Below are 23,415 nucleotides of genomic sequence, written 5' to 3' on the forward strand. Positions count from 1 at the left end.
TAGTCCAGAAATATGACCCTTTTTATTTTAATAAATTTTAGTTCCTTTTTAAAAGTAGATGCTAAATACATATTTTTGATTGAACTGAGACTTTATAAATTATGTCATTTTTAGTGGGTTTTGTTCTAAGTGAGACAAAACCATCTCAAGTGTACTTAAACAGTGAGGAGAGATCACTGGTTTACACATCAGTAAATACAAAGGTGAAAGAGTCTTTGACCCTGGTTTGACCTAATGGCTCATTCACTTCATCAAGAATGGAGTTCATCTATGTCTCTCTGTATTGCCTTTGATGACGTCAGCTTTTTTTTTGATCTGATGCTGCCAACTATTCCGAGGGATACATGTTTCCTGGTCAACAGTAGGAAGAGAGTGCCCTTCTAGAAACTCTCACAAGAGTGAATAGACATCTTGCTTAGATGGGCATCTTTCTTAGAAGCCACAATAAATTTCTTGCATCTTAGTGATAGGAAGTGAGTCACCTGCTTCTGAATTCGTAATTGTAACCTATTTACCTCAGCCTCAAGCACAGATTAAACTTTGTGAGCAAGGTGTGGTTAAGCCACCCCTAACGGACTGGGGAAGTGAGTTTGCCAAAGCAATGAGTAATTAGATGTCCTAGACAAATTTGCAATGAACACTATGCATCGACCCAGCTTTTTTTTTTTTAATCAATCCTTGAACTTAAATATGTGACACAGTGCATCAGATGATTTGTGCTTCTGATCTTTGCTGAATATTCTTATACATTTGGCATAATCCAAGAGAAGTAGTAATTGAAGAAATGATGACAAGCACACAGCCCATTTCCCATGGTCACTAGAGTCATCCAACCCAGTTTTGCAAACTGCAAATCTGCAAATCTGACACATTCCTTATCTTTGATATGTTTCCAGATTTTATGCTCTCAAGCTCTCCTTCTCCCTTCATCTCTCCCTCCCTCTTTTTCTTTCTCTGATATATAGATGTATCTACATAATTTATCTCTCCCTCAAGGATTTAAATGCTTAAAATATGTTAAGGTTTGTGTGTCTGCTTCCTTTTCTTTTTTTCATAAGCACTAAATTCCTCTTGTTTTCTAAAAAATATCTTCATGCTTCTGAGGATGAACTTCATAGCTTATTAGATTTCTGGGCAAGTAGTTGGTCTAACATTAAAACTCAAAATAAATAATTTCATACTTTTTATGAAACATTCTTGATTTTATCTCCTTTGGTGGAATATAGCAAGAGTTATATAAATATTGGGGCTTGTTTTAGCATTATTTTCTTGTAACTATTGGGTATTTGAAGCATAACACCAATTTGGCCATGAAAATCCATTTAAAATCTTGATTTTTCTTCTTATTTATCTAATGCTCAGACAGAGATGGTCTAAAGGTTTTGCTGAGACACCGTTTCACTTTGAATAATTTATAATCAATGTGATTTTTCTGGTTGTGCTAGATGACTGATCATTTATTTATTACATGCCTGGATGTTTCATATGTCAAAATAGAATTTTAATGGGCATTAAATCAATTAGAATACATTTGACAATCATTGCAGATTAACTGTATGTGGAGGTCTAAACCTTCTATATTTTGATAAACGTGACTGATAAATACAGCACTGAGAACTGCTGAGAATCCCATTAAAATGAGGGAAAACATTACAGTGAATACTTTCCTACTCTGTTATATAAAGAAGTCCCTTTAATGCAGCCTAGATTTTGTAAAGTTCCTATTTGGTAAGGGAATGAATTCATTCCCTTACATTACAAACCAGCAGTTTTAGTGAAAATGCCTATGCAGTGGCTCAGTGGGTTAAAGCCTCTGCCGTCAGCTTGGGTTGTGATCCCAGGGTCCTGGGATCGAGCCCCACATTGGCCTCTCTGCTCAACAGGGAGCCTGCTTCCTCCTCTCTCTCTCTCTCTCTCTGCCTGCCTCTCTGCCTACTTGTGATCTCTGTCTGTCAAATAAATAAATAAAATCTTTAAAAAAAGAAAATGCCTATGCAATATTTAAAGTAAATCAATCTGTAATTGATATTTGCATTTGAAATAAAATGTATGTGTTGTAAGGGAGTTGCATTAATTTTCCAATCATAATACTGTAAAATTTTTCTGTTGGTTGTTTTCCTCTTTTCAACCCTGTGTTCACAGTGAATCCATCAGAAAGATGCCCAGGGGAAATCAAAGATGGTGAAACCCAAGTGCAGAGCTCAGCCGCAAAGAGACAGAGGATGACTATCAGTTCAAGTGCTTGGCTAAAAATGAAGTTTTTGATTGATGCAGTCACATATTTTTCTGGATTAATTGGGACCAAAGCCAGGGTGGCCAAAGGAAGCATTTGTCTACAGTGGGGAACAGGGGACTTGCCCTGTTGCCTAAAATTTTATCATTAGAGCTTTATTCCAAGAAGAGAGAGAAAAGGGAGAGCATACATCCTAACAGTGTGAAGGGAAAAGCAATTACTTTTGATCAAGCAGAACTAAATTTTAATCCCAGTTGTACCTCTCAGTCGTTTCCTGTAATTTCTGGGCAATTATCTCACCAATTTAAGACTTGGCTTTACCATTGGAATAAATATCTAGTTCACTGGAGAGTGGGGAGAATAATGTTAAATGAGTTAACAGATGCAGAAATGATCAGACACCATGGCCACTACATGGTAGGGACTGGGTGATTGCTGGGTCCTTGCCTGCCTTCCTTCTTTATCCACTCTTTCTCTACTTTCCCTTCCCCCAGAAGGAAGTGGGAGGTCGCCTGAGGTTAACATAGCCATGATTAAGTTGATGACTAGCTCACAATGGGGCACCTACTTCTCAAAGGTACAGTGAACCGTGGAAGGTGTCCCACTTTTCTTTTTTCTTTTTTTTTTTTTTAAGATTTTATTTATTTATTTGACAGACAGAGATCACAGGTAGGCAGAGAGGCAAGCAGAGAGAGAGAAGGAAGCAGGCTCCCCGCTGAGCAGAGACCCCAAAGCGGGGCTCGATCCCAGGACCCCGGGATCACGACCCGAGCCGAAGGCAGAGGCTTTAACCCACTGAGCCACCCAGGCGCCCCCCATTTTTCTTTTTTAATTTTTAAAAAGATTTTATTTATTTATTTGACAGAATAAATTTGGAGAAGAAGCAGGCTACCTGCAGAGCAGGGGGAACCTGAGTAGGACCCAAACCCAGGACCCCAAGATCATGACCCGAGTTGAAGGCAGTTGCTTAACCAACTGAGCCACCCAGGTGCCTGGTGTACTTTTTCTTTTCTTTTCTTTTTCTTTTTTTAAAGATTTTATTTATTTGATATATATAGAGAGATCACGAGTAGATAGAGAGGCAGGTGGAGGGGGGGAAGCAGGCTCCCTGCTGAGCAGAGAGCCCGATGCGGGACTCGATCCCAGGACCCTGAGATCATGACCCCAGCCGAAGGCAGAGAGGTTCAACCCATTGAACCACCCAGGCACCCCTGGTGTACTGTTTCTTAAACATTAAGTATAAGCTTCTCATATCACAAAATGGTTTTAAGAATTAGGTAGATTATTATACATAAGACCCTAATGTGCTTAAAAAAGAAAAAAAGAAGAAGAAGAAGAAGAAGAACAACCACCCCTTTGGAATCAGAGACATCCGACCTCAAATATCACTAGTCCTAGAGCTTGGGAACCGTCTTGATCTTCTCCGGCTTCCGGTCGCCTCTTCTTTAAATTGTGTTGGCAGATGAGTGTGAAGCGCTATCATGAATTTATGGAGCACTGAGCTCGGCACTTAGTAGGCTCTTAGTGGGTTTTGCATCTTGGGGCCCCAAGATCACAAATAAAGTGGGGCTGGTTGAACTGTGTCCGATGTTAATCCAGCAGCCGTCAGCTGAAAGAATTTAAAAAGTTGGCTGCGTGCAGGTCTTGCTTGGCAGATCCCTGAGCTACAGCTGTCACTGATAATTGCTTAACAGCTCAGTTAGTACGAGGGCAAGTTGTTGCTCTCAGACGACTTGTGTATTTGGGAAGAGACTTCAAATCATTTCAGAGAACGTACCTGAATTTCAATGAATTCTAAAAGGTGTGTTAAGCGCTTTGATGACCTTGGGTTTAAACTTTTATTCAAATTATTTGATGTAACTGTTTCTGTCTTGGTGAAAAAGTTTTCTCCAGGATGTAATGAATCATTTTGACAGTCCAAACACAGAGTGGCAATTGTATTTGGGGTTCCATCAGTCAGGAAAGCAGTAAGAGTTTATCGCTGCACTTAAAATATCTGATGTTAGACCTAACCATTAAATTAGTTTCAAATGTTTTAAATTCAGAATGTATGGAATATGATTGGCCATGCTTAAACAACTTGCTGCTGCCAGCAACTGATATATAAATTTAGCAGTGGGGACCAAGATCGGGGATTATAGGTGAAGTGGTTAAAATATGCATATAGAAAGGGTATTAGCAGTGGCTGTGAAATTAACTTTGGCCTTGATGTGGCATGTGGAAGGGAAGGGCCTTTCTTGAGCCTGAAGCAGGACTTAATATTTTTCTCTCCTTCCAGTAGTTAAGTTTTCAGTATCCCTCACTGAAGAGTTATGCTGAGGAGGATAAATCTGTTACAAAGAAGGCAGTTGTTTCAAATGTTTCTTGATTTTTGCCCATAGGTTTACTGTTTATAGTTTCCGAGATGTAAGCATAGATCTTTCCGTTGAAGTCGATTCTTAGTTCTTCCCTGATAGACCCTGAACTTCTGAGTCAGAGTTGAGGAGAATCCAGTGAAAATTTTCTTATCCATTTGCCCCTACTCGTTGAAGTGCAGAGCGGGGATTCTCAAACTGTAGGTGTGTTGATCTCCCCTGGAGGGCTTGTTAAACTGGATTGTTGGGCTCCATCGCCAGAGACTGGGAATCTGTATTTTTGTAAAGATCTCAGGTGAGACTAAGGTTGCTAGCCTGGGGATCCCACTTTGAGAACCACTGGGACAGAGGAAGTGCTGCTTCAGGTGGGATGCTTGATGTAACAAATAACAGAACACTTGACTTCAGTGGTTCAAACCATAGATATTATCTCATATAACAAGAAATCCAGAAATAAAGGATTCTGAGTAGGTTCAGTGGCACAAGGTCATCCAGGGCGCACACTCTTTTCTTCCTTCTGTGACAGTGAGTATTGGTTGTGTCTTCCTGAAATCACCAGATATCACTGCTACCTATAACTGGATAGCCGTGGCAGCTCTAAGCATGAGGTATCAAGGCAATAGCCCTCATGAGCAGGAAAATGGAGGGATAGGTGTATTTTTTTTTAGTATCTACTGTGGGAACACTCTTCAGTGTTCTGTTCTGGTCACCAAAAGGGAAGAAGGGAAAAGACTAAAATGGCCAGTGATAAGTAACCCGCAACCATCAAGGGCACACTTCCAGGTAATATTAGGAAAAGAACCTCTAGATTTTGTTTTCCACACGGTATTTGAAATGACACAAAAGCACTGATTGCTGTATCATCCTGGTGCCTCCCTCTTTCCCTTGCTTCCTCTCTATGTTCCTGTTTGCCTGACTGTCTGCATGTCTGTCTTTCTTCTTCTTTCTGGCTTTCTGCTACTCTGAATTGTCTCCATGACACCCTCTTGCTTCCACTATCTCCTAATATGGTTTTCCTCGAGCTTCCTTCTTCCCATGCACTAAGAATTTAAAATTGCATTTTGGATGAATAATTGCAGCCTGAAATTTGACAGTCATATGCCTTTTCTTTGCTTTCTGTGGAACAGAGTTGGATTTCCCTTCTCTTTCCTGCTGTTCTAGATTGCCCACTTTCACTCTTTATTGGGAGGAGCTTTTAGACAAGACAATAAAATCTTGGTTTGCCTTGTAGAGTCTCACTCTTAAGAACAGGAAAGTCCCAAAGCCCATCAGATCTGATGTTGAAGCCTCAGGGGGAACCATGATGGATGTTTAGAACCCCCAGGATTTCACCTTGCCTTCCTAGGATGGAGGGCATCCCCAAATGCCGACTTCCTACATTCTTGCCCATTTCCATAAGAGGTAACTCTGTACCTCTTTATACTTGTCAGGGCAATATCTGGGACTCATTCTTGATTTCAGAAATAATTCTTTAGCACAACTTGGCAGTTTTTTTTTTTTAAAGACTTTATTTATTTGACAGAGAGAGAGAGAGACAGTGAGAGAGGGAACACAAGCAGGGAGAGTGGGAGAGGGAGAAGCAGGTCTCCCGCCAAGCAGGGAGCCCAGTGCGGGGCTTGATCCCAGAACTCTGGGATCATGACCTGAGCCAAAGGCAGACACCTAACGACTGAGCCACCCATGCACCCCACGATTTGGCAGTTTTAACTTAAGAATATGCCCCCACTGTAACCATTTCAGGACTCTCATAATTACAACACGGGTGCTACAATCCAACATTCTCTTATCTAGGTTTTCTTTCATCTGGGTGTTCTCCCTGCTCCTGCCTTGGACTTCTTAAATTTATTCCCAGTGCAGGAGCCAGAATGTTTCTATTGAAATGTAAATAAGATTATGTCACTACTCTGTTTCATACCCTTCAGTGGTTTCACATCTCATTACAAGTAAGAGCCAAGATTATTACAATGGCCTGCAAGCTTCCTTAATGATCTGCCCCACTCCCCACCTTGCTCTCCCTTGAACATGCCAAGTATATTCCCACTTTGGGGCCTTTGCTTTTCCTGTTCCCTCTCATGACCTGTTTCTTCCTTTTTTTTTCCCCCCAGGCCTTCCTCAAATGTCACCTTCTTACTGGGTCCTTTATCATATTATTAAAATTGGATCACCAGCCCTTGTTCCTCACGGTTTCCCCTCTGTCCATTCTTCCTTTACAGCATCTATGACCACCCGTTATACTTTATCTTTTATTTATTCATTGGTTATCTATTTACTGTTTTATTTATTTTTTATCTTCCTCTGCTACAATGGGATCTCCATGACACTAGCGATATTTCTTATATTAATTGCTCTGTTATCGGAGGAGCACCTAATACATAGAAATCCCTAAGGAGTATTTGTTGCATGAGTGAATGCATCACTATACAGTAATTTACAATCAATATCATAATACCTATAAAAAATATATAAAGCAAAGAGAATAGGGTAATGGACCACCTTGTATACCAGTCACCGGTTTCAACCATGATCCTCATTCTGTTATTCTGTTCTCAACTAGCCCATCTATCTCCTACTCAATAATAATTCAGTGTGGATGCAATTCTTTTTTTTTTTTTCAGGTAAGATTACATATATTGAAATGCATAAATCTTATCTGCACAGTTTTGACAAATGCATATACCTAAGTAAGCCGCACCTGTATCATGATATGAAACCGTGTCACCTGCCCAGAAAGTGCAGTCATATCCCCTCCAAGGTAATCACCTCCGTCCCACCCAGCTAATGACTGCTCTGCTTTGTTCCTGCCTTAACTTGGTTTCACCCTTTCTGGAACATCAGCTGTAAGTTAAACCGTGCAGTAGGGACTCTTCATTTTTTTTCTGCCTTGTTCACTCAGAAAAATGTCTGTTCATTCTTGTGTTTGCATGTATTAGTAACAAGTTCCTCTTTCTACTGAGTAGTATTCCATTGTATGAACATACAGCAGTTTCTCATCCCATTCTCCCAATGATGGACACTTGCCCTTGTTTTGTGGCGCAAAACGTGGACTATCTATAGCTGTATGTTTCCTGAGCAATTGAGAGGAATTTGTTTTTTGCTATTGTTCGAAAGCCAATACATACATTCTTCTCTAAATCTTTTTGGTTTTGTTTTCGGACATCTATTTTTCACTTTTTTTCTGGAAGATCCTTAGGAGTCAAATAGTTAGGCCAAAGAATTGGTATATGTTTAACTCTGTAACAAATGCCAAACATCTCTCCACATAGTTGTACCACTTTATATTTCCACTAATGATGCTTTATGGTCTTAATTTCCAGTCCTCTGATGGCAAATGATATTGAACATTTTTTTTCATATGCTTACTACCTATTCATTTATTGTCTCCTCTAAGTATCTTTTATATAGTCTGAATACAAAACTGTGGTCAGCTACATGTTTTGTGAATTTTTTTTCTGGTCTGTGGTTTGCTGTTAATTTTCTAAATGATGTCTCTTGATGAACAACTTTTAATTTTGAGAAAGTCTGATTTTTCTTTTTTTTTTCTCTTTTGGCTATTTCTGTTTCTTTCTAATAAATCTATGTTTAACTTCAGTCTGCAAAGACATTTTCCTATGGTTTATTTTAATTTTTTTGAAGATTTATTTATTTTTTTGAGAGAGAGAGAGAAAGAGAGAGAGAGAGAGAACATGAGGCAGAGGGGCAGTGTGACAGGGAGAGAGAGTCTCAAGCAGATTCCATGCTGAACATAGAGCCTGACTCATGGCTTAATCTCACAACCCCGAAATCACGACCTGAGCTGAAATCAAGAGTCTGATGCTTAAGTGACTGTGCCAGCCGGATGCCCCTATATTTTCTTTCTTTCTTTTTAAAAATGTTTTAAAAAAAGATTTTATTTATTTATTTATTTGAGAGAGAGAGAGAGAAAGAAAGCAGGGGGAAGGAGAGGGATAAGCATACTGAGCACTGAACATGGAGCCCTGAGATTGTGACCTAAGTTGAAATCAAGAGTTGCTCAATTAACTGACTGAGACACCCAGGTGCCCCCCATATTTTCTTTAAAAGTATTTTAGTTTTATCTTTTACATTTATGACTCTACTTCATCTCAGAATAATTTTTGTATATAATGTGAAATAGGGGTGGATGTTATTGAGTTATTTTTCCACTTGGATATCTAGCTGTCCTTGTATTATCTGTTGGAAAGATTTTCTTTTTCCCATTCAGTTGCTTTGATACCTTTATCAAATATCAATTAACCATCGAAAATGTGGGTCTATTTCTAGACTTTTTCTTGTATTCCAATAATCTGATTGGTCTCTTTGTCTATTCATATTCCAAGTTCGAACTGATTACTGTTCAGTTAAAGTAAATCTTATAGTCAGATAGTATATGTTTTTAACTTTTTTTTCCCAGATTGTTTTATGTATTCTAGGTCCTAGGAGTAGATGGTCAAGTCTTATAAAAATATCTTGCTGGGATTATGATTGGTATTTTTGTGGGTCAGTATTATGGTCCATATAACTGAATGTGTGTATGCATTTGAGAAGAAATACATTCTACAGTTTGAGGATATAGTGTCTATAAATGTCAATAAGATCAAGTTGGAGGGTGCCTGGCTGGCTCAGTTGAAGGAACATGTGAGTCTTGTCTTGGTGTCATGAGTTCAAGCCCCACAGGAGGTGTAGAGATTACTTCAGTAAATAACACTAAAAAAAAAAAAAAACTAAATAATAAGATCAAGTTGGTTGGTAATCTGATAGTTCTATCATTTACTGAGGAGGGATACAAAAATATCCTCCTCTGTTGTGAGATTTATCTAGTTTGCCTTTTAGTTTCATTAGTTGTTTTTTTTTTTAAAGTTATTTATGTTTTTGACAGGCAGAGACACAACAAAAGAGGGAAAATAAGCAGGGGGAGTAGGTCCTGCTTGGTGGGAAGCCCGATGCAATGTGGGGCTTGATCCCAAGATCCTGGGATCATGAGCTGAGCTGAAGGTAGATGCTTGATGATGGAGTGATCCAGGCACCCCAAGTTTCATTAGTATTTACTTCATATAATTTGATGCTTTGTAGTTAGGTACACACACATTAATGAGTGTTATGTCTTCATGGTGTATTAACTCCTTTGTGATGAAGAGTTTCTTTTTATTTTGGTAATACTTCTTGCTTTGATATTTATTTTATTTGATGTTAATATAGTGACTCCAACTTTTTTATAATTATGTTTTTCATGGTATATCTTTTTTCATCCCTTTTCTTTCATCTTAGTCATGTCTTTAAAGTGTACCTTTTAAAGACATAGAGCTCTGCTTTTTTATCTAGTCTGACAGTTTTTGCCTTTTGGTGGAAGTTTATCCCATTGAAAATAAATATAATTGTTGATATGGTTGGATTTAAATCTACTCTTTTATTAATTGTTTTCTATTTATCTCATCTCTCTTTTGTTTCTTTTCTTCCTTTTTCTGATTTTCTTTAGGATAAACCAACTATTTTTTTTAACCAACTATTTTAAAATATTCTAGTTTGATACTTATATTTACAGCTTTGCTCTTTCCCTTTGAAAACCTTTTAGTGTGCTCTAGGAATTGCATTTTTTATATTTAATAAAAATCTGCTTAGAAGTTATTATTGTACTAATCTGTAAAAAAATATAAGAATAGTCCACCAGTATAATATCACTTCCTCCACTGTTTCTTGTGCTGTTATAACATACATTACAACTGTATGCATTCTAAACTCTCCAATATAGTGTTATGATTTTTGTTTTCAACTGTTATATAACATAAAGAAATTAAGGTATTTTGTGGCCAGTTATATTTTATATTTTATGATGAACTAAGCACAACCACAAATATTTATTCTTGTACTAGTTCTGTTGAAATGTGGAGTCTAATTTCCTATCCTCCTGGCTTGGGGCTGACTTCAATGCTTGCTCAATAAAACATAGCAGAAGTAATGTTCTTAGTCTTGCAATGCTAGCTCACAAGAGGCTGTGTAGCTTCCACTGGAGTCTGTTGAAACATTCTCTCTTGTCACTCAGCCACCATGCCATGAGGAGCCCAGATGAGGTGGAGAGGTCTCAAGTCAGCTCCTACCCGGGAGTCACACACCAATTGCCAGCCATGGAGTGAACCATCTTGGAGCTCTTGCCAGTTGTATTTTTCCATGACTCCAGCTTCAGCCATCATCTGAATGTCGCCATATTACCCGACTGATCCCAGTTAACCTACGTGACTGTGAGAGAGAAATAAACATTTTTCTAATATTTTAAGCTACAAATTTTGGGGTGGTTTGTTAGGCTGTGTTAGAATATGTACTCACAGTGTCATCATTTCCTCTACCAATTATCACTTGGTGTTATTTGCCTTCAGCCTGAGGCACTTCTACTAGCATTTCTTGTGATGCTTTTATATTTTATTAATATATGAAATGTCTGTGTTTTACCTTTTTATTTTCTTTTTACCTTTATTTTTTAAGAATGGTATTATTGGATATTGAATTATTAGGTTGACAGTTTTCTTTTTTTTTAGCACTAAAACAATGTTGGTCCATTGTCCTTTAGCCTTTGCTGTCATTAAGCAATAATTTTTATTTTTTATTTTACTTTTGAAAATATTTCATTTGAGAGAGAGAGAGAATGAGTGAGGGGGGAAGGGAGGAGCAGAGAAAGAGGGAGAAGCAGAGTCCCTGCTGAGCAGGGAGGCTGACAAAGGGCTTGATCCCAGGACTATGAGATCATGACCTGAGCCAAAGGCAGATGCTTAATCAACTGAGCCACCCAGGAGCCCCAAAGCAATAATTTTTAAACATTTTTCTCATGGTACTTCTAGACTCTCTCTCTTGTTTATTTATTTTAGTTTTTTTATTATGTTGTGCTTTCTTTTTATTTATCATGCTTGGGGCATGATGACTTTCTTGGATCTTTAAATTGACATCTTTCCTCATATTTGGAGAGTTTGGAGCCATTGTTTTTCAGTTTTGGACATTATTTTAGATATTAGCCTCAAGCTCAGCTCGGAGATTTTTTTCCTTAGCTGTATTCAGCCTATTAGTGAGCATACTAAAGTATTCTTTATTTCTGTACAGTGTTTTTGATCTCTAACTTTTCTTTTTGATTCTTTCTTAGAATCTCCATCTCTCTGCTTACATTTTCGATCTGTTCTTGCATGCTGGTTCCTTTTTCCATTAGAGTTCCAAACATGTTGATCATACCTGTTTTAAATTCACAGTCTGATCAATCTAACATTCCTGCCATATCTGACGCTGGTTCTGACGCTTACTCAGTCTCTTCAAGCTGTGTTTTTGTTTGTTTGTTTTTTGCCCTTTATATACCTCATCATTCTTTTCTGATAGCCGGATACAATGTATTGGATAAAAAGAACCATAGTAAATAGGCTCTTAGTAATGTGGTGACGAGGTGTGTGTGTGGGGGAAGGGAGCATCTTCTAGCCCATGATTCGGTCTCAGTCTCTTAGTGACCCTGTGCTCTGGGCTGAGAACTTTATAAGTGCTTCTTGGTTTTTGTGTTGTTTTTTTTTTTTAAAGATTTTTATTTATTTATTTGACAGAGATCACAAGTAGGCAGAGAGGCAGGCAGAGAGAGAGAGAGAGGAGGAAGCAGGCTCCCTGCTGAGCAGAAAGCCCGATGCGGGACTCGATCCCAGGATCCTGAGATCATGACCCAAGCCGAAGGCAGCGGCTTAACCCACTGAGCCACCCAGGCGCCCTGTTTTTGTGTTTTTGTTTTTGTTTTAACAACCCTTTTAAGTGGTACGGGGATGACTAGAGGGGACTAGAATTAGGTGTTTCTCTTGCCTTGAGTTGGTTTAACTCGCTAAAACCCCAATAGCTTAGTCTCTGATAAACAGTTTCTCTTGAGAGCAGGCCTTGTGAAGAACAGAATGTGTTGGCATATTTCTAAATCGTTACTCTCCCCCACCCCCTACCAGAAAGCTCAAGGGGATTTTTCTCTTATCTTCACTGTGAGAATCTGTAGAGTTCCTGAAGGTGAGACTCAGGTAAATGTAAGCCCCCACCCTGCCCACCATGATTGAAGTCCCCCTACAGTTTTTAACTCTTACACATATCCACACTGAGCCTCTAACAATTTCAGAAATGTGTGAGAGAGGTGTAGACCTGTCTAGATTGGCAGGAGTTCAGGTTTTATTCCAGTATGATTGAAAGTCCTCGGAAGGTTTAAATCAAGAATGACTGGATCTAACTTAAAATTTTCAAAGATTTTTCTGACCAATTTGTGGAGGCAGGAATCTTTTTTTTTTTTTTTTAAACATTTTATTTATTTATTTTTTTGGTATTTATTTCTTTCTTTATTATTATTAATTTATTTATTTTCAGAAAAACAGTATTCATTATTTTTTCACCACACCCAGTGCTCCATGCAATCCGTGCCCTCTATAATACCCACAACCTGGTACCCCAACCTCCGCCCCCCCCCCCCCCGCCACTTCAAACCCCTCAGAATCTGGTGTAGTGGGTGGGACAAACATGGAGGTTGGCGAACCAACTGGGAGGCTGCTGTGGTCATCCAAAATGAAAGCTGATGTGCTCTGAGCATCAGTTATATTTCTAGTCTCTGCCATGGAACTACCTCAGTATAGTTCCAAGAGCAGGAGAGACAAATTCTGGACTATTCAGTGGTCTCTGGGGGCAATATATCACTATTCTCCAGTCTAAGTCCTGAAATAAATATCGCATGCTGGAACGTAATGTCTTTATATTTAGTTTTATTGTCATCAACTCTGTGATTCAGCTGAAAGAATTATTTGTCCCTTCCTGAAATTGTCTCATGGTTCACATTCTGTACTTCTACACAAGACATTTCTTCCTGTTTGAAATGTATTTTCCTTATACATTTCAACAATTGTTTTTGAGATCTTATTCAAATACTACCGAGGACATTTTCTTCTCTCATCTCTGATACAGTTTTATTATTACATTTTTCAAGGTAGATGCTCTGTACTCTGATTGCTAAATAGTCTATACTCTAGTTGCTATTTCACATTGCCAAGTATTATGAATAACCTGAGAATTTATACTAATCATACACTAACATGTTAGCAATTCACAATTTCATGGCTATTGGCAGAAAACACGAGATTCCTGAGTCAGAGACTAAAGACTTCAATACTAAGGCATAACAGGAAGCGTGAACTTCATGTTTTGTTGACTCTTCTTGTTCCCTGAGTGCCATGGCAATAAAAGCCCAGGGGAGACTGTGTACTCAGGGGTTTTGTGTCGTGGTTGAGGAACATCAAACTTAGGAAATCTAATTATTTTCTAATGAGCTGCAAATAAATATTCTAGGTTTTTTACTCGGGGAGGAGACAATCTTCGCATATATAATGGTGTTACAATCAGCAAACCTACCCTCTGCTCTGCCTCGTAAGGGTGTTCACTCTGCAAATATCTTTGAAAACATAGTCTGGAACCAAAAGGCAGTTCATGCTTTTGCTCACAAGGTGTGTGGAACCACGAGATTGATTGAGGATTATCTCTCAATGTCATTAGCACAAAGACCAAGTGTTGTATATGATTAGAGACTGGATGTTTGTGACCTCCCTTAAAATTTATATGTTGAAATCCCAAGCCCCAGTGTGATGCTATTAGAAGATGGGGTGTTGGAATGTAATTATAACATGAGGGCAGAGCCCTCATGAATGGGGTTAGTGCTTCTTTATAAAAAAGAGACATTACAGAGCTTGCTTCCTTTCTCTGCTCTCTGCCATGTGAGCACACTTCAAGAAGACCCTATTTGCAAAGTGGGAGGAGTGCTTTCACCAGGAACCTGAACTTGCTACCTCCCTCATCTCTGATTTCTAGCGTCAAAAAGTGTGAGAAGTGAATGTCTGTTGTTTAAGCTCCCTAGTCTGTATTTTGGTTATATCACTCTGAACTGATTTAGACATATGCCTCTACCACATATGCCTATACCCCTAGCCCAGGCCTATATACTTAGAGATTCAGGAAAATATGTATCGAATAAATGAAATACCTGATTACATTGCTTTTTCCTATTGTCTGCATCTACCCAAATCCTACTAATATGGATTAATACCAATTTAGTATTTTTATTTTTTAAAAGAATTTTTAAAGAATTTTGTTTAAGAGCCATAATGCTGTTAGTTCAGCTCCTTTTGAGACTATACATTGTGGGAAAAATTAATTTGTCAGGTATTTACTAAAATGTTGCTCATTTAAGGCACAAGATATACAACTGAGAGGTTTACTTTAATTAGAAGCACGGATTGCATGGAGCACTGTGTGTGGTGAAAAAATAATGAATACTGTCTTTCTGAAAATAAATAAATTGAAAAAAAAAAAGAATGAGAAGCAAAGAGTTCTTGGAAAAGTCAGTCCAGGAATGTTTCTTGGTTAAGGTAAACGTGTCAGCAGAGGAAAGAAAATTCCTTAGCCAGAGAGAAAGCAGGTACAGTTGTTTATAAAGAGAACCCCCAAATTCTTGGGTTCGTAGTCTCAGCAGCTGATGAAGCTGTGAAGCTTTGCCCTGCTCTTTATATAAGAAAAGTGCCACTGTGGTTTTTTGTTTTTGTTTTTGTTTTGTTTTCATTGTAATTCTTCATGGTGAGAGATTGCCCAGGACATTTCAGGACATTTATATTCCTCAGTCTCAGGCTTTATGTGTCAGCAAAACTCTCCAGGTACTGTTCATTGTATATATTTGTCAAAAAATACCCCCCAGCCGAAACAAAATAAAACAATATGCCCTAAGGGGATGGTATTGTCCCTTGAAAAGAACTACTGGGTGAGATTTAAAGGTCTCACATGAATATGTCAAGATCAAGATAAATTCTAAAGCTGTGTGGTGATAGCTACCAACACTGTGGATGCTGGCTTCCTGGACAGAATATTATTCTCCTAGTGGTGATGCCCACAGGTACTATTAAAACTCTATACAGATGCCTACTTCTCCATGAAACCACTGAATTCTCTATATCTGATTTATACTTTCTTAATCCAACAGCTTTTATTCATTTGTTCGAAATGTTTGTTGAGTCACTACTATGCACCAAATACTATTTCTGGGTGTTGAGATAGGGCACTGGATGAGAAAAGGCCTCTGGTTTCACAAAGTTTACATTCTATTAAAAGGAGATAGGTAATTAAAGTGTGTAATAAAATAGGGGATTTCATGTGCAACAAATCCTTAAGGAATATGGGGCTGAGATAGTGCCTTGAGGAGGGGTTAAGAAGAGGCTTCCTTTGGCTCAGAAAGGTTTCTCAGAGGAGGGGATCTGAAAAATGATAAAAGGCTGGGCTTAGGAAGACCTGGTGGGAATATATTTTATTTTATTTTTTATTTTAAGATTTTATTTATTTATATGTCAGAAAAATAGAGAGAGAGAGAGAGAGAACAAGCAGGAGAAGACGCAGGCAAAAGGAGAAGCAGGCTCCCCGCTGAGCAAGGAGCCTGATGCGGGGCTCCATCCCAGAACCCTGGGTTCATGACCTGAATGAAGGCAGATGCTTAACCACCTGAGCCACCCAGGTGTCCCTGGGAGTATGTTTTAAAGGGAAGGAAGAGCAAAGATGCTGAGAGAAAATGAGTGTATATTTTTTGGTACTAATTATTTGGCATGTAATTGGGTATTGTCTCATGATATCTTTCATTATCATAGTACTGATGGTTATCATTTTGTGAACCTTTACAGGCCCATGCATCAGTTCATTTAATTCCCACAACAACTCTATAGGTATATATGATCACTAATTTAAAGAATGACAATTCTGTCTTGGAGAGGTTCAGTTACTTGAAGAATTTATACTCAAAACTAGGTCACTTATTGAATCCTAACTCTGTCTGACCTATTAATTTATTCTGTAATTCTATCCTACTTTCTTAGGTAGATTTTGAATTTTATAAAAGGTGATGTATGAGTCAGCTTGGGATAACATAACAAAATACCACAGGCTCTGTGGCTTAAGCAACATATTTTTATTTTCTCACAGTTCTGGAGGAGGGAAGTTCAAGATCAAGATGATGGCTGATTTGTTTCCTGGTAAAGGCTCTCTTCTTGGCTGGCCACCTTCTCACCATGTACTTACAAGGTTGGGAGAGAGAGAACTGACCTCTGGTCTATCCTCCTCATTTTATAAAGACATTAATCCCATCATGGGGGCCCTATCTTCATGGTCTTATCTAAACTTAATCCCCAAAGGCCCCACTTCTGTTATCTCATTAGGGGTTAGGGCATAACATAGGAATGTTCTACAGACATATTTAGTCCATAACAGATGGGAACCATGCATTGTATGTATTGAGTATCCTCTAAAATAATTAACAAATATTAAAACAGTATCACTGGAATGAAAGCTTAACTATTTTGCCTCATTAATTCCTACTTGATTTTCAGGTTTCAGCTTAAGTGCTCAGCTTCCCAGGAAGCCCTGGGTTGGCTGCCTCTCCCAAATGCTTCATAGTATCCCACTTACCTATTTGTGGTTTCTTATGTGTTCTTCCTGATTTTGTGAGCTCCTTGAAAACCATCCTCATCATATTCCCAGTGTGTGGTGGTGCAGTATCGGGTGCATAGTAGCTGCTCAGTAGTTGTCTAATTAAATTAATCTACCATCCTTAGCATGTTAAAAGCTTTCCGAACCTTAGTTTCCTCATCTATAAAGTGTAGGGAATCCATGCATTTGGTTAAGAGAATGCAGTGGGACAAGGCTGGGAAGGTGACAGAGTAGGAAGATGCTAAGCTCACCTGCTCCCATGGATTCAACTAGATAGCACTAACATCAGTGGAAATAAGCCAGAAAACAACCTGAAGACTGACAAACCCCACTACTAAAGGTAGAGAAGAAGCCACATGGGAAAAAGGGAGGGCAGAGATGTTTGGGAGCCAAACAGACCACCCCGATGGAGAAGGAGCCAGGAGCATGTAGACGAGCAAGAAACAGACTGTCACACTGTAGACAGCAGCCCGCATGGGGAGGATGAATCCCCATAACATTTTCTTTTGAAAGCAGGAGTGGCTGAATTTTGTGAGTTCTTACACACTATACTACTTAGACACTGGGATTTAAAAAAAAAAAAATCAGCAGGCTCAACTCTGGGAGATAGCCTGTGGAGATACAGCATAAAAGCAGCAGTTTGAAACATGTCTGTGGTACATGGGAAAAATCCTTATTTATTCATCTCAGGACATAGCTGGAGAGACAGGGATTGTGGCGAGAACCTTCCAGGAACAAAGGAGCTGGCAGGTGCCATTTCCTTACCCTACACATCCAGCATAAATGCATGGTCACATGTGGGGACTAGCGTGGTGCTGATACTCATTACATAATTGCATATATCCAGCCTCACCACCCCACAGTTTGGCCGATCTGTCCTCCCCAATCATGCTTGCCTCAGTCCCAGTGCTGTGGGACTGCCCAGAAGACTAGCCTAAACCCCACCAACACCACTTCTCTGACTCGTGCACTTTGAAGAACCTTGATTCGGTGGCAGCAGCCACAGGTCTCATTCCACAAGCAGACCAGCATACACCTTGTTAAACTTAACCCCACCTGACCAGGAACCAAACCCTCCCCACAATAGGCAAACAGAACCCCTGCAGACAACTGGACTGAAGGGGAAGGTGTCCAGAATGTAACATCAGGGCATAGGCAACATACATAGGAGATACTACCTGAAGTGCCAGGTCCTCTTGAACAGGGGACACTGTACTGCAGGGCATTATAGGGTCTTTTCTTCATAAGGCCATTACCTTCAAAAGCAGGAGATATAGTTGCCTTCTCTAACATACAGAAATAGACGTAGGGAGGTAGACAAAATGAGGAGATGGAGAATATGTCCTAAATGAAAGAACAGGATAAAACCATAGCAAGAGACGTGAGTGAATCAGATATAAATAAACACCTTGTAGAGGACTTAAAGTAATGATTATAAAGATACTCACTGAAAGAAAAGAGTGGAGGACATCAATGAGACACCCTTAGCAAAGATATTAAAAAAAAAAAAAAGAACAAATCACAGAAGAATACAATAAACAAAATTAAAAACACTCTTGATGAAATAAATGAACTTATATCAGGCTAGAGGAAGCTGATGAATGAATTAATGACCTGGAAGATAGAGTAGTGGAAAGTAATGAAGCTGAGCAGGTGAGGGAGAAAAAAATTATGCAAACTGAGAATAGACCTTGGGGATTCTGTGACTCCATCAAGCATAATGATATTTGCATTATAGGGATCTCAGAAGAAGAAGAGAAAAGGGGGCAGGTTATTTATTTAAAGTAGTAATAGCTGAAAACTTCTCTAATCTGGGGAAGGAAACATCCAAATGCAGGAGGCATGAGGATCTGCCAATAAAATCAACTGAAGGTGGTCCACACCAGGACACATAGTAATTAAAATGGCAAAAAGTAGTGGTAAAAAAAAATGTAAAAGCAGCAATAGAAAAGAAGACAATCAAATAGAAGGGGAAACCCCATAAGGCTGTCAGCCGATATTTTAGTAAAAACTTTCCAGGCCAGGAGGGAGTGGCATGATGTATTCAAAGTGCTGAGAGGGAAAAATATGCAGCCAAGAATTCTCTATCCAGCAAGACTATCATTCAGAATAGAAGGATAGATAAAGAGTTTCTCAGACAAAAAAAAACTAAAGAAATTCATGACCATTAAAGCCAGCCCTACAAGAAATATTAAAGAGGATACTTTGAGTGGAAAGGAAAGACTGTAAGTGAGAGTATGAAGGTTAGGAATGATAAAAACAGTATAAGTAAGTATATCTGTAAAAATCAGTAAAGGTACTCACAAAATAAAAGGATGTAAAATATGACACTATATACCTAAAACTTGGGGTGGGAGGGGTGAGGAGTAAAGAACTCGTTCAAACTTAGGCAACCATCAGCTTAATATAGACTGCTATATGCAGAAAATTTATATATTAACCTAATGGTAATCACAAAGCAAAATCCAGTAATAGATATGCAAAGAATAAGGAGAAAGGAATCTAAGTATATCAAAGAAAGCCAAGAAATCATGAAGGAAAGCAAGAGAATAAAGGATCAGATAAAATCTATAGAAACATCCACAAAGCAAGTAACAAAATGACAATAAGTACACAGCTATCAATGTTTACTCTGAGTGTAAATGGCCTAATGATCCAATCAAAAGACATAGGGTGTCAATATAGAGAGCCATCTATATGCTGCCTGCAAGAGACTCATTTCAGCTCTCGAGACACCTGCAGATTGGAAGTGAGGGGGTGGAGAAACATCATGCAAATAGATGTCAAAAGAAAATTAGGGTAGCAATACTTACAGCAGTCAAAATAGAATTTAAAACAAAGACTATAACAAGATACAAATAAGGGCATTATGTAATAATAAAAGAGACAATCTAACAAGAAGATTGTTATAAATATTGTAATTGTAATTATTTAGGCAATATTGTGATTGTAAATATTTAGGCAACCAGCAACAGAGTGTAAATACATAGTTAACAAAGATAAAGAAACTAATTCATAATAATACATTAATAATATGTATTTAATAATATGGGACTTTAACACTCCACTTAAATCAATTGACAGATCATTTGAACAGAAAAACCAATAAGGAAACCGTGGCTTTGAATGATACACGTGGAATAGATGGATTTAATAGATATATTAAGAATATTCCATCCTAAAACATCAGAATACACTTCCTTTTCAATTGCACATGGAACATTCTCTAGAGCAGATCACATATTAGGTCACAAAGTGACCTCAAAAAATACAGAAAATCGAAGTCATAACATGCATGGTCACCTTCGCGAGGTGGGGGTCCTGGTGATTGGAGTCGAAATGATGGGGGGACTACTGACTGATGATCAGTAGATGTTTTTATTTCTTACAATCACTTCTTTTATACCTTCCATAAGATCCAGTTAGAAATAGGATATAGATTTATGTGCAGGGTGTGGGCTACATGTGAGATGTGATTTAGTGCAGGCGATCAAGTGAGAGGAGTGAACAGCAACGATGATCTCTTAGCTTTAAATAACAAGAGCAAATTAAGGATTTTCTACACTTGCCAGATCTGTCTAAAGGAGACCAAGAAAACACTCCAGGGATCCTCCCTTGTTTATTCTGGGTGTCAGCCCAGGGAGACTCTTGCCCTCCATCTCCTAAAGTTTTCTCAAGGATTTGACATGACCCCAGTCACACTGGCGAGGATCCAGGTTGTGCTCCAACAATGCATCCTTTTCTGACAACCATGCCATGAAACTAGAAATCAACCACCTGGAAAAATCTGGAAAGACCACAAATACATAGGGGTTAAATAACATGCCAGTAGACAATAAATAGGTCAACCAAGAAATTAAAGAAGAAATAAAAAATTACATGGAAACAAATAAAAATGGAACACAATGGTCCAAAATCTTTGGGATGCAGCAAAACTGGTTTGAAGAGAGAAGTTTTTAGCAGTATAGACCTATCTCAAGAAGCAAAAAAAAAAAAAAAAAAAATCTCAAATAAACAACCTAACCTTACACCTAAGGGAGCTAAAAAAGAACAACAGTAAAAGCTAAAACCAACAAAAGGATGGAAATAATAAAGATTAGAGCATAAATAAATGATAATAGAATCTAAAAATCAATAGAACAGATTAATGAAACCAAGAGCCGGTTTTTTGAAAAGACCAACAAAGTTGACAAACCTCTAGCCAGGCTCATCTGAAAACAACCAGAGAGGACTCAAATAAAGAAAATCTTTAATGAAAGAAGGGAAATAACAACCAAGACCATACAAATCCAAACAATTGCAATGGAATATTGTGAAAAATTAGATGCCAAAAAACTGAAGAAACCAGAAGACATGCATAAATTTCTAGAAATGTGTAACTTGCCAAAACTGAAGCACTAAGAAATAGATAATTTGAACAGACCAATTACCAGCAAAGAATTTGAATCAGTTATCAGAAAACTTCTAACAAACAAAAGTCCAGCAACAGATGGCTTCACAGGAAAATGCTACTGAATATGTAAAGAAGAGTTAATACCTATTCTTCTCAAGCTATTCCAAAAAGCAGAAGGCGGAGGAAAACTTCCAAGTTCATTCTATGAGGCCAGCATTACTCTGATACCAAAATCAGATACTGACACGACCAAAAAAAAAAAAAAAAAAAAAAAGAACTGCAGGCCAATATCTTTAATCAACACACTAATCAACTTAGTGTGCTATTATTTCTGGGTTGCAAGGGTGGTTCAATATTTGCAAATCAATCAGTGTGACACATCACATAAAGGAAAGGATAACAACCATATGATCATTTCCAATAGATGCAAAAAAAACATTTGACAAAGTACAACACCCATTCGTGATAAAAAAAAAAAAAAACCTTCAACAGAGTATGTTTAGAGGAAACTTACTTCAACATAATAAAAGCCTTATATGAAAAATGCACAGAAAACATCATCCTCAATGGGGGAAAAATGAGAGATTTTCCCTTAAGTTAAGAACAAGACATGAATGTTGACTCTCACCACTTCTATTCAGTATAGCACTGAATGTCTGAGCCACAGCAATCAGACAACAAAAAGAAATAAAAAACATCCAAATCAGTAAAGAAGTAAAATTTCCACTATTTGCAGATGACATGATATTATATATAGAAAACCATAAAGACTTCTCAAAAAAACTGCTAGAACTGATAAATGAATGTGGTAAAGTTAAAGGTTATAAAATCAGCATATAGAAATCTGTTGTATTTCTATACTAATAATGAAGCAGCAGAAAAAGAAATTAAGAAAACAATCCCATTTACAATTGCATCAAAAATAATAAAATATCTAGGAATAAACTTAGCCAAAAAAGTGAAAGATCTGTACTCTGAAAACTATAAAACAATGATGAAAGAAATTGAAGGTGACAAAAAGAAATGGAAAGACATTCTACCCTCATAGATTGGAAGAACAAATATTGTTAAAATATCTATACTACCCCAAACAATCTACAGATTTAATTCAACCCCTATAAAAACACCAAAAGCAATTTTCACAATTCCTGGCTTCAAGTTATATTACAAAGCTTTAGTAATTAAAGCAGTATAGTACTGGCACAAAAATAGACACATAGGTCAATAGAACAGAATAGGAAATGCAGAAATAAACCCATGATTATGTGGTCAATTAACATTTGACCAAGCAGGAAAGAATATGTAATACAAAAAAAAAAGGCAGTCTCTTCAACATACAGTATTTGGGAAGACTGGACAGCTACATGCAAAAAAATGAAAGTGGACCACTTTCTTATACCATCCACAAAAGTAAACTTAAAATGGATCATGTACCTAAATATGAGCCCTAAAACTGTAAAAATCTAGAGAAGAACACAGACAGCAATTTCTCTGATATTAGCTGTAGTAACATTTTTCTAGATATGTCTCCTGAGGCAAGGGAAATAAAAGCAAAAATAAACCATTGGGACTATGTGAAAATAAAAAGCTATTGCACAGAAAGGAAGCAATGAAGAAAACTAAAAGACAACCTACTGAGTGGGAGAAGATATGCAGAAATGACTTATTCAATAAAGGATTAGTATCCAAAATATATAAAGAATTGATAGAACCCAATACCCAAGGACAAATAATCCAATTAAAAATGGGCAGAAGTAATGAACAGACATTTGTTCAAAGAAGACATCTAGATGGCCAACAAACGCATTCAAAGATGCTCAACATCACTCATCATCAGGGAAATGCAAATCAAAACTATAATGAGATATAACCTCACACCTATCAGAATGGCTGAAATCAAAAGCAAAAGAAACAACAGGTGTTGGCAAGGGTGTGAGAAAGGGGAACCC

General features: G+C 37.9%; 1 protein-coding gene across 1 annotated transcript in view; it reads left to right on the forward strand.

Annotated features, from left to right (window-relative positions):
* The first annotated feature begins 7,096 nt into the window (after positions 1-7,096).
* The window catches only part of MALRD1 (MAM and LDL receptor class A domain containing 1), an 838,152-nt gene continuing 821,833 nt past the window's right edge, over positions 7,097-23,415 (forward strand). The window contains exons 1-2 of the mRNA XM_044228594.1: positions 7,097-7,339; positions 10,622-10,817. The gene's annotated coding sequence lies outside the window, so the exon portion shown is untranslated. The remainder of the gene's footprint in view (positions 7,340-10,621; positions 10,818-23,415) is intronic.

This window comes from Neovison vison, chromosome 12 (genome assembly GCF_020171115.1).
Source record: "Neovison vison isolate M4711 chromosome 12, ASM_NN_V1, whole genome shotgun sequence".
Taxonomy (NCBI): domain Eukaryota; kingdom Metazoa; phylum Chordata; class Mammalia; order Carnivora; family Mustelidae; genus Neogale; species Neogale vison.